The sequence below is a fragment of the Spermophilus citellus genome (genome assembly GCF_964194105.1).
Source record: "Spermophilus citellus genome assembly, chromosome: 3".
In the NCBI taxonomy this organism is placed as follows: Eukaryota; Metazoa; Chordata; class Mammalia; order Rodentia; family Sciuridae; genus Spermophilus; species Spermophilus citellus.
In genome coordinates this window covers 116,386,772-116,396,845 of record NC_138184.1, presented here as the reverse complement: position 1 = coordinate 116,396,845, position 10,074 = coordinate 116,386,772, and the positions used below count along the sequence as shown (strand labels likewise).

At 44.7% G+C, this 10,074-nt stretch overlaps 1 protein-coding gene across 3 annotated transcripts in view; it reads left to right on the top strand.

Annotated features, from left to right (window-relative positions):
• The first annotated feature begins 306 nt into the window (after positions 1 to 306).
• AP1B1 (adaptor related protein complex 1 subunit beta 1) overlaps positions 307 to 10,074 on the top strand; it is a 57,786-nt gene continuing 48,018 nt past the window's right edge. The window contains exon 1 of one of the 3 annotated variants that reach the window (XM_081285716.1): positions 307 to 461. The gene's annotated coding sequence lies outside the window, so the exon portion shown is untranslated. The remainder of the gene's footprint in view (positions 462 to 10,074) is intronic. The other 2 variants (XM_081285713.1, XM_081285714.1) reach the window with 2 other exon arrangements.

Genomic DNA, 10,074 nt, shown 5'->3' with positions numbered 1-10,074 from the left:
GCTTCAGTCTTGCGTTTGACTAGATTTACAGTTCTAATTTTGACTCTCCCATTGGGTAAAATCCTACCCTTCTCAGGGCCTCAGCATGCTAATTACTTAGCTGTTGACCAACTAGTTTTTCTTTGCGCTCTGCAGGGTACAGTGGCGAATCAGCGCTCGGCGGCAGAGAGGTTAATAGCGGTCGGTCCCGCCCCCTGGACCCGCCTTCTGACCCCACCCACATTCGCCACGCCCACGGGCACCACCCCTGCCCGAGTTGTACCCTTGATCCCGCCCCCAGGCCGTGCGTCCACCGGAAGTGCCCGCGCGCGGGCCGCTCACTTCCGCCCGGCAGGTGACAGCCGCGGGGCTCGGAGCGGCCGGCTGCACCGACGCACCGGGTTACGGGGAGGAGGAGGCCGCGGACATTTTGCTGCCGAGCCGAATCGAGTCGTGGCGCCGGGAGCCGTTTGGACCTGCGGGTGAGGAAACAGGGAGACCGACGAAGCTCGGAAAGAAGTGGGGCGGCTAGTCGGGGGTCGAGCTGAGGGGTTTGCGGGGTCAGGGGTCACGGTGAGGACGCCATGCTAAAGGGGCGCGAGCGGCGTTCCCGGCCGAGACCAGGAGTAAGGACTGCGGGTTCATTCATTCGCGCCCACTTGACTGCTGGCCAGCACTGGGCTCGTCCCAGGTCCGCAGCCCCTCATGGGACGCCCGCCCGGAGAGACTCCTAGACTTAGGCCCCATGGAGCCTGTCCCTGGCCGAGGGAAAACTCTTCCGGATTTGGGTTCCCCCTTTGCACTCAACCCATGGCTGTTCTGGGGCCTCCTCCTCGTACAGGGGCTTATCTTTTTGCCAAAATTCCAAATAATGGGGGGAGGGGGGTCAAGAAATGGCTCTGTGCCTCCCGCGCCTTGATAGGCTAAGGCTTGGTCTGTCCTTTGGATCCTTTGGGACGAGTTGACAGAATGGGGACACCTGTAATAATGCTAGAAAACACTAACAAGAATTCCATCTTAGTTATTAAGCTCCTGCTGTAAACGATGCACCGTGCTAAACACTTTACTTACAATGCCATATTGTGTAGCTATTGATACCTTACCCATTTTATCCACCAGGACACACAGGCACAAAAGTCAAATCACACATGTAAAGTCAATCAGGTAGAAGAGGCAGAAGCACTGGGGTTCTTACCTAGGTGTTTAGAGACCAGCAAAGTTCAGAGACAAAGGAGAAGCTGGAGTAGGGTTAGGGTGTAGGAACTATTTAATATTTCAAGCTGCTGGTACATTCTTTGGATCTGTGTCAAGATGTAGCCTTATTGCTTTTTGTCTGATCATCATAAAGGGCATTTAATTCACTTTCTTTAGGGTGAAACGATCCTGCAGGCTATCGCTATAAGTAATTTATCTTTCAGGACAAGAGCTTAAAATTTCCCGGTTAGGAACTGTGAGACACAAAACAGACTATCCATGCAGCTAACATCCAGATGTCTCTTGAGAGAGGCTGAGTTGCATTGCTTTTTCAGTAAAGAGAAAGGAGATCTTTTGGTGCTAGGTTCTGGAAGAATGTACCTAATGTATTCAAGGAAAGACTTTATCTCTCTGAAAAATGCACAGGCCTGTGCCATCTTGCCTGGGATGAATATCCTAGCTGAAAGAATGAGGTGGTTTGATGGCCAGGGAGCTAGGTTCTGTGAGTTGGAGCCTCACTCCTTTGCAGAAGTCATTTGTTCCAGGTCTGCCTCAGTTTCCCTAACCAGTGTGAAGACCTGTCATCTTCCTACACACAGGTGCTTTAAGCCTTAATGAATCCAAGAAGGTTTCCACATACTTCTGAAGAAAGATATGATAAAAAAAATATTACTCTTGTTACTTTTTTCTTTAAACTGTGGTCTGTTCTCCTAGTTCATTGAATTCACAGAAACTTAATACTGTTACCTTATCCCCATCCTTCCAGGAGAGGATTTGAGATAAAGCAACTTGTCACAGATGGTAGGACATAGCTCAGAGCATCTGGCTCCCTGTCCTGGCTTTAGCTCACCAAGCTCCTCTTAGAAACCGTCATGAGGGGCAGCTTCACTGTTTCTTAAATAATCAGATCTCTCAAAGGTTGCATAGGTTGAGATCATCTGTTGAGTGTGGGTCCACCAGAAGCTTTACCCTGAGCAACTTGAAGGGCTCAGAGGTATAATGGAAACAGCATTCCTGACTCCTCTCAGCCCCAGCCCATCAGCTTCTCCGCAGTGTGACCTGAACAGATTATTTGGGCTGAGTTCATTACTTCAGCTGCAAAATAATACTGATCACCCCTCCCCCACACCCATTTTAGAGTTGTTAAAAGAGGAAATTGTGTGAGCCTGTTACACTGGTGGGTGTTTTGACCCTAAAGCAGTTGATGCTTGCTTGCTAGGGCCTGTGTCTGAGGAAGACTGGCAGCTGTGGCTTGTGGGGTGTTGCTTCCTTGTGCAAATAGAGACCTTTGTGTACTTAGGGCTTCTTCCACCCTTCTTTCACTTCCTAAAAGTATTTCAGAACATGTTCAGTTTGTTGGTCCTGTAGATTCTGGCTCTGGACTTTGATCTTTTTCTAGCCATCCTCAAAACTTGCATTTCTAAACTGCTTACTTCCCAGAAGACCTTCAAGTCTGGCATCGAAGTATGATGTGCTGATAGTAAGCAAGTGTGGCTTACGTATGGTTTTATGCTTTGCTCTATTTCATTTCTTTCTTTTTTTCCTTTTAAACCAGGGATTGAACCCAGGGGACTTAACCACTGAATTACATCCCCAGCCCTTTTTTAAAAAAAATCTCACTAAGTTGCTTAGGGACTTGCTTAATTGCTGAGACTGGCTTTGAACTTGCAGTCCTCCTGCCTCAGCCTCCCGAGCTGCTGGTGTGTGCCATTGCACCTGGCCCTTTGTTCTGTTTCTGAGGGGCATCTAGTCCTTGAAGGTCTTTTTTTTCTGGACAGGTATTTTTATTTTCACAGGCCAGAAGAGATTTTTTTGTTCTTTATCCCTCACATAGAAGAATAAATACACCAGAGAGAAGATATCACCTGAGCAGTTGCGGGATCCTTAAAACTAAAAAGTCCTGCTTGAAAATCCATCAGTGGTTCCTTATTGCCTTCAGGCTAAACTCACCCACTTCCTTAGCTTGGCATCCAAGGTCTTTTGGGCTCTGACTCCTGCCTGGCTTTCTCTCCTCATCCCTCCTACTCCATACTTCTACCTCCCAAGCTGCTTCCACGTCTAGATACTTTTTTATGCCTTTCTACCTTTGCTTCATGCTCTTCCTTCTTTGTCTGAACACCATTTCCTGCTCCCTGCACCAAACCCCTGTTACTGGAGCACTACTTGGTGCTGCCTTTCTGATCATTACCACCACCCTGCAGGCCTGAGCTAGATACCCCTGCTGGATGTTCTGTGATCACAATGGGTGACACAGTGGGTGTGTCTGTTTACTTGGATATCTTTATTTTTTGGATACTGGGGATTGAACTCAAGGACACTTAACCACTGACCCACTTCCCCAGCCCTATTTTGTATTTTATTTAAAGACAGGGCCTCACTGAGTTGCTTAGCACCTTGCTTTTGCTGAGGCTGGCTTTGAACTGGTGATCCAGCCTCCCCAGCCATTGGGATCACAAGCATGCACCACCATGCCCTGCTGGGTGTCTTTTTAGGGGAAAAAAACAAACAAACAAACTCTCGATCCTTCATAAGACCTGTCTTAACTGTGTTGTGTCTCTAGTTGTGAGACTCTGTCTGACACAGAGTCAGTGCAGTGCACCACAAATGTTTAGTGAGTGAATATTACATTGACTTGTTAGGGTTTCTTGACATTTATGGCATTCAAAGCACTTCCTAGATGATGTCCTGTCCATTATCATAACACCCCAGGGGATAGGGAGAAATCTGACTAGTAGTGGTATTAATTACTCTCAAACTTATCATTGCTGCCTCCAGCCACCAGAGTTCCTCAGGTCCCCAAGGAGATGGTAAACACTCCCCCTCTGTAGAAATAATAGTGGCTAACAATTGCCTAGCTCCCTTAGGGTGCTGTGTACTACAAGGGCTTTGTGTGTGTTCACTTATTTTAGCCTCTTCGATTGTCTCGTATTTGTTGGTGGAGCTGAGGGACTTCCCTGTGGTTTTAGACTCCAGAGCATTATGATCTTCTTGTCTTTAACCTTGGGCTTGACCTTTACCAGGAGGGTCTCTAAGTTGAGAGGCTCCTTCTAATTAAGGTAAGAGTGTCACTGGTTGACTCCAGAAGTTCCAGAGTTCATTACCACCCAGGATGCTGTAATCATTGATCCCCATCTACCTTCCCAGTGGACACTAAACTGCAAAGTGGTAGATTTAGAGGTCAGATCTCAAAAGCTTTAAAACTAACCCTTCAGTGTTTTATTTCAGCGCTTCAACAGCTGAGTTCTATAGTAGAGTAGAAAAGTAGATTTGAGTGGCAGGTTCTTTTTAACCCCACCTCATTGCTTTTAGGATCTTAAGCACATTGAGGGTGGAATGTCAGTTTGAGAATAGCCACTTTCTGTCATCTTCATTCTTTAATCTTGAAGGATTAGTTGTTGGGTGTTGACACCAAGAACAGAGACTTCATAAATCCAACACTGATTCATTTATTCAGTGTTTTTTGAGACCTGCTAGTGCCTGGCACTTGGCCCGTATTGACAGGTAATCAAGCCAGGCGTAATTTCTACCATCAGATTGCTTTCTCGTTGGGGAGGGAGACAGTAGAAATAGGGGGAAAAATGCAATGATTAGGAGAACTGATAAGCCATGAGAGAAAACAAAAAGGGATAGCAGCCAGAGCCTGTTAAAATGTAAGTCAGATCTCAGGGCTTCTCTGCTCAGAACCCTCCAGCTCCCTCGGAGTAACAGCCAGAGTCTTGACCTTGATCATAGAGCCCCCGTATTCTCCTCTGACCTCATAACCCACTGCTGTCCTCATTTCTCACTCAGCCATATTTGCCTTAGACATTCCAGGCACACTCCTTTACCCTGGCACTTTCTCTCTTCTTTCTTTCTTTTTTGCAATGCTGCAATGCTGGGGATCAAACCTAGCACTTGGTATGCTAGGCAAGTACTCTCCCCAACCCTCTAGCTATTTCTTTTGCCTGGAAGGCTCCCTACCTGCCATGATATCACCTGTCACCTTCTCATGGAAGCCTTCTGTGTCTACCCTAGTTAAATTTCAACCTTCCTTCCCTTCACTCCATGCTTCCTTATCCTCCTTCCTTGCAATGGACTTACTACTCTATGAGATACTAAACATTTCACTTATTTATCTCACTTAAAGTCTCTGTTCCCCATTAGGATGTAAATAAACCTATGAAGGGAGGAATTTTGTTTCCTTCACTGCTGGCATCCCCAGCGTGTGCAACAGCTTCTAGTACATGGCAGACACTTAGAGTTAACGTGTGGAAAATGTATAAGAATTCTGGGGGATGGGGCAGAGAAATACCTTCTTACAGCAGATGTGAGGAAGGTGTCTTTGGAGTGATGTCATCTTAGCTAAGATGTGAAGGATAAGTTTGTGCAGCCACGCTAGAGCAGGAAAGGATAATCCAGGCAGGAGGATCAGCAGGTGCAGAGGCAATGAGCATGTGGCACTTTACGGAACTCAGAAGGCCTGTGGGCCTGAAGGGCTGTGCAGGGAGGAGGGTCTGACCATGCTTCCATCATAGCCCCTGTTAGAACCCCACTGCCTTCCTCAGTCTGCTGGCTCTCTGAGCCTGTAGAAGCTTGTGAGAGCAGGTACCAGCAACCTGGCTTTACTGAAGGGAAGTGGCCTGAACATTTTTACCATTTTAGATGTTGCCATCTGTTTCTTCTACCCTTTGCCTTTTCTTCTCTCTCTGATCATTTATACACTTACTTTCCATTTATTGACTATAAAACAGGCTGAGGTGGTGGCATTTTCAATTTCAATATGGTCAAAATAGCTTGAAAGAGTAAGATGTATTTCTGATCCTGTCAGAACCAGTCCAGCTGAGGTTGGTTTACAAAATATGAAATTTCCCCAAGAAGGGAATTAAGTACTAGTCATTAAAACATTTATTGAACACCTACTCTTTGTGTGGTATACAAATAATAGGTAGAAAACAGTAGTGAATGAAACATAAAATCCTTGTTCTCATGGAATTTATGTTTTCCAGGAAGAAAAATAGTAAGTACCTTTTATAGTATGTAGGTGATAAATAATCTGAAGGGGAAGAAAAAGAGGAAAGAGGATTGGGAAATAATGGTGATTGGCTGGAGGGGTGTACAATTTTAAATAAAGTGGTCAGAGAAGGTCTCAATGAGATGGTGATAATTTGAACTAAGAATTAAAGGAGGTTAGGATCTGAGCCATAGTCTATCTAGGAAAAGAGCCTTCCTGATAAAGTAAACAGTATATGCAAAGGCCCTGCAATAGAAAAATGCTTATTGTGTTCAAGGAACAGCACAGAGGCTCATGTGGCTAGAGCTGAGGAAGTAATGAAGAGAAGAATTCAGAGAGGAAATGGTGGGGTAGGGGCTGCATCTCATCCAGGGGTGGTAGGGATTTAGGCTTTTTTTTTTTTTTTTTTTTTTTTTTTGAGTAAGATAGGAAACTGTTGGATGACTGGAGCAGAGGGATGTCATTGTTTTAGACTGTAAGAGAATCATTTTGGGTTGTCAGAAACTGTGTGGATGCAGATTGGTAGCAATCTCAATGGGAAGTGATGGTGACCTGGGGCCAGGTTGTAGCAATGGAACTAGTGAGAAGCCACTTCATGGATTCTGGACTTAATCTCGAAATACACCCAGTAGAATTTGCTGATAGATGAGATGTGGGGTATGAGTATGTTGTCAAAGGTAACTGAGATTTTTAGCCTGAGAACCTGTTAGGAGTAACTGAAGACTGCAAGGTGAACCTGTTGGGAGAGGGAAGGAAGCCAGAGGTCAGTTTTTATCATGTTCAGTTTGACTTCCCTGCTAGTCATATAGACATTTAAGAAGAGAAGTCAATTAGATGGTTTGTTTGTAGGAACCTGGGACTCAGGAAAAGGTTGGACCAGGGGATGTAAAGTTGTGAGTTGTCCACTTGTGGATGATACTTAAAGCTGTGATGCTGTGATCAACAGAGAGGTGAAATAGTGTAGATGGAGAAGAGAAGAGTTGAAAGAAAGGAAGAGGAGGAAGGAGCAGAGGAAACCAAGAAGGAATGGATGGTGTGGTAAGAGGGAGAGCAGAGAGTGTGGCTTCCTGGAATTTAAAGGAAGAAAATATTTCAGGAAGAAGGAAAGGATCAGTAGTATCAAAAGCTTAACAGTGGGAGACCTGTCATTTGACAGCTCTGCATCTTCTGCTGGAAAGGTCCAACATGCCCTTAAATCTCATTTTACCTGGGGCTGGGGATGTGGCTCAAGCGGTGGCGCGCTCGCCTGGCATGCGTGCGGCCCGGGTTCGATCCTCAGCACCACATACCAACAAAGATGTTGTGTCTGCCGAGAACTAAAAAATAAATATTAAAAATTCTCTCTTTCTCTCTCTCTCTCTCACTCTCCTCTCTCTCTCTCTCTTTAAAAAAAAAAAAAAATCTCATTTTACCTTACCTAACCTAATCTGCTTCTTTCCCCCTTCCAAGTCTTTCCTCCAGCCAAGGAGGAAGTCTCACAGACTTCTAAACACTCAGGTTTTGACCTTGGATAGGCCGATTCTCTCTCAGTGTCCTTAATGCCTTGCTTTTAAGTGAGGATGAAATGAGACAGGCTGTAAGTTACTCAGTATGGAGCCTGCTTCCAGCTAGCATCGGCAATGACTCTGCTGTTCTCATTTACCTCCCTTGTTATGCTAGGATCTGGTGGGTCTTCTGTCACCCCAGCTCCTCCCTTTCTGAATCTGACCTGTCTTTCCATGTTCATCCAAGTCCATCTTCATCAAAGAGAGCCCCTCCACTTGTCTCAGAACCCTGCTCCTCAAGCTTTGGTGGCAGTTATCTAGAGCTCAGAATCACTCTGTTATTCCTCTGCAGTCCTTTCCCTGACTTCTGAATCTGTAAAAGCCTTATGGGAAAAGGCTGACCTTTATTGTGTGCATGCTCCTGGTGGGGCACAGACCCAGGTTTGCAGCAGATGACGCACCACATTATACTTATTGTTGGAAGACAATAAAATGGACAACTCTCCAGAAAGGGTTCCTGTGGTATAAGTGGGAAAAACAGAGATCACAAGTCTTATTCTATAGTTCTTGTCCTTTTTCTCCTCACATTGATTAAGTATTGTTCAGAAGATGACCTTGCTAATTTTTTTCCAAATCCCGAGGAACTTTCCTTTTTCTTCGCAGCAGACCTTTCCATTCATTACTACTTGTAGATTAATTGAGAACTGACAACTGATTCTAGAATCAAGTGATTCTAGAATGGAGTTTTAGAGTCTGAGATAAGAACCTTTGTTTGCATGTGGCATTTGTTTGCTTTTGGTTCCTTTTCATTTTGAAGCCTTTGATTTCTAGTGGGCCTCAGGAGATTGATTTTGATTAATCAGTTTTCATCCAAATCCCAGGAGACCCATAACTTGGCAAGCTCTTCTCAACAGGCTTTTGCTAGGCATATTACCAAACTAGATGTTCTGTTGTCCAAGGTAGATGGGCTGGCCTTAAAATAACCTTCTGTTCAACATCTGAGGGACTCTGTCAGGATATGTGACAATCTACTTCACATACCCTTTAGCTTGGAGCATGTGTGTTTCTTCCAGGGCTTCATTTAGAGATGAGTTGTTGTCTCACTAGATGGAGTAGGACTTGTGATCACATCGTGGGACAGTGGTGGAAAGTGTTGGCACTACCATGTTCTAGCTGGGTGACTCAAACACAAAAAAAGCATTGACCTCTTTGGATTTCAGTTTCCTCATCTGTAACCTGTGATATTATTAAAACCTTTTTCAGATTATTGTGAGGACTAAATCTAAAGCTCTTTACAGAGTGTCTGGCCCATGGTGCACCTGTGCACTTGCCATTGCTGCTACTGCTGCCACATTTGTTCTGACTCTCATGCTGAGCCTGAGGAAGCACACAGCTTATCTATTCATAGTTACTAGATGACTTGAAAGAGCCTGTCTTGAGTTTGGTGATCACATTGTCTCAGAGAAAGTCAGAAATCTAGTTTCTCTACTGCTGACTCACCTTTTAATCTTGAACTTGGCCTTGTTTCCCTGTCTTAAAGTGAACTTTAGTACTTACTGGAGGACCCTTTCCTTTTTAAGAGATTGTTGGGCTGGGGCCATAGTGGTAGAGCACTTGTCTAGCATGTGTGATGCCCTGGGTTCCATCCTTATTGCTACAGAAAAATAAATAAATAAAATAAGATAAAATAAAATAAAAGGATACTGTCAGACCTGGGTGGAGGGTGGGGGTGAGTAGACTTATCATCTCCATCAAACTCTAAGCCCCATGGGGCAGGAACATGATCAGGGCATGGCACAGAGTAGGGGACTATTTGTGAGATGAATCTCTCTCTGTCCTTGAGACGGAAGTAAAATGATCAAATTGTGGCTTTCTTGTTCCAGGTGAAGAAGAAATGGTAACACCATTCTAGTTCCTTTTTTTTTTTTTTTTTTTTTTTAGTTGTAGTAGTTGGACACAATACCTTTATTTATTTAATTTTTAAAAAATTTATCTGTGACAGCAGAATGCATTACAATTCTTATTACTTATATAGAGCACAGTTTTTCATATTTCTGGTTGTATACATAGTATGTTCACACCAATTCGTGTCTTTTTTTTTTTTTTTTAAAGAGAGAGTGAGAGACAGAGAGAGAGAGAGAGAGAGAATTTTTTTTTTAATATTTATTTTTTAGTTCTCGGCGGACACAACATCTTTGTTGGTATGTGGTGCTGAGGATCGAACCCGGGCCGCACGCATGCCAGGCGAGCGCGCTACCGCTTGAGCCACATCCCCAGCCCCCAATTCGTGTCTTTATACCTGTACTTTGGATAATAATGATCATCACATTCCACCATCATTAATAACCCCATGCCCCCTCCCTTCCCCTCCAACCCCTCTGCCCCATCTAGAGTTCATCTATTCCTCCCATGCTCCCTCTCCCTACC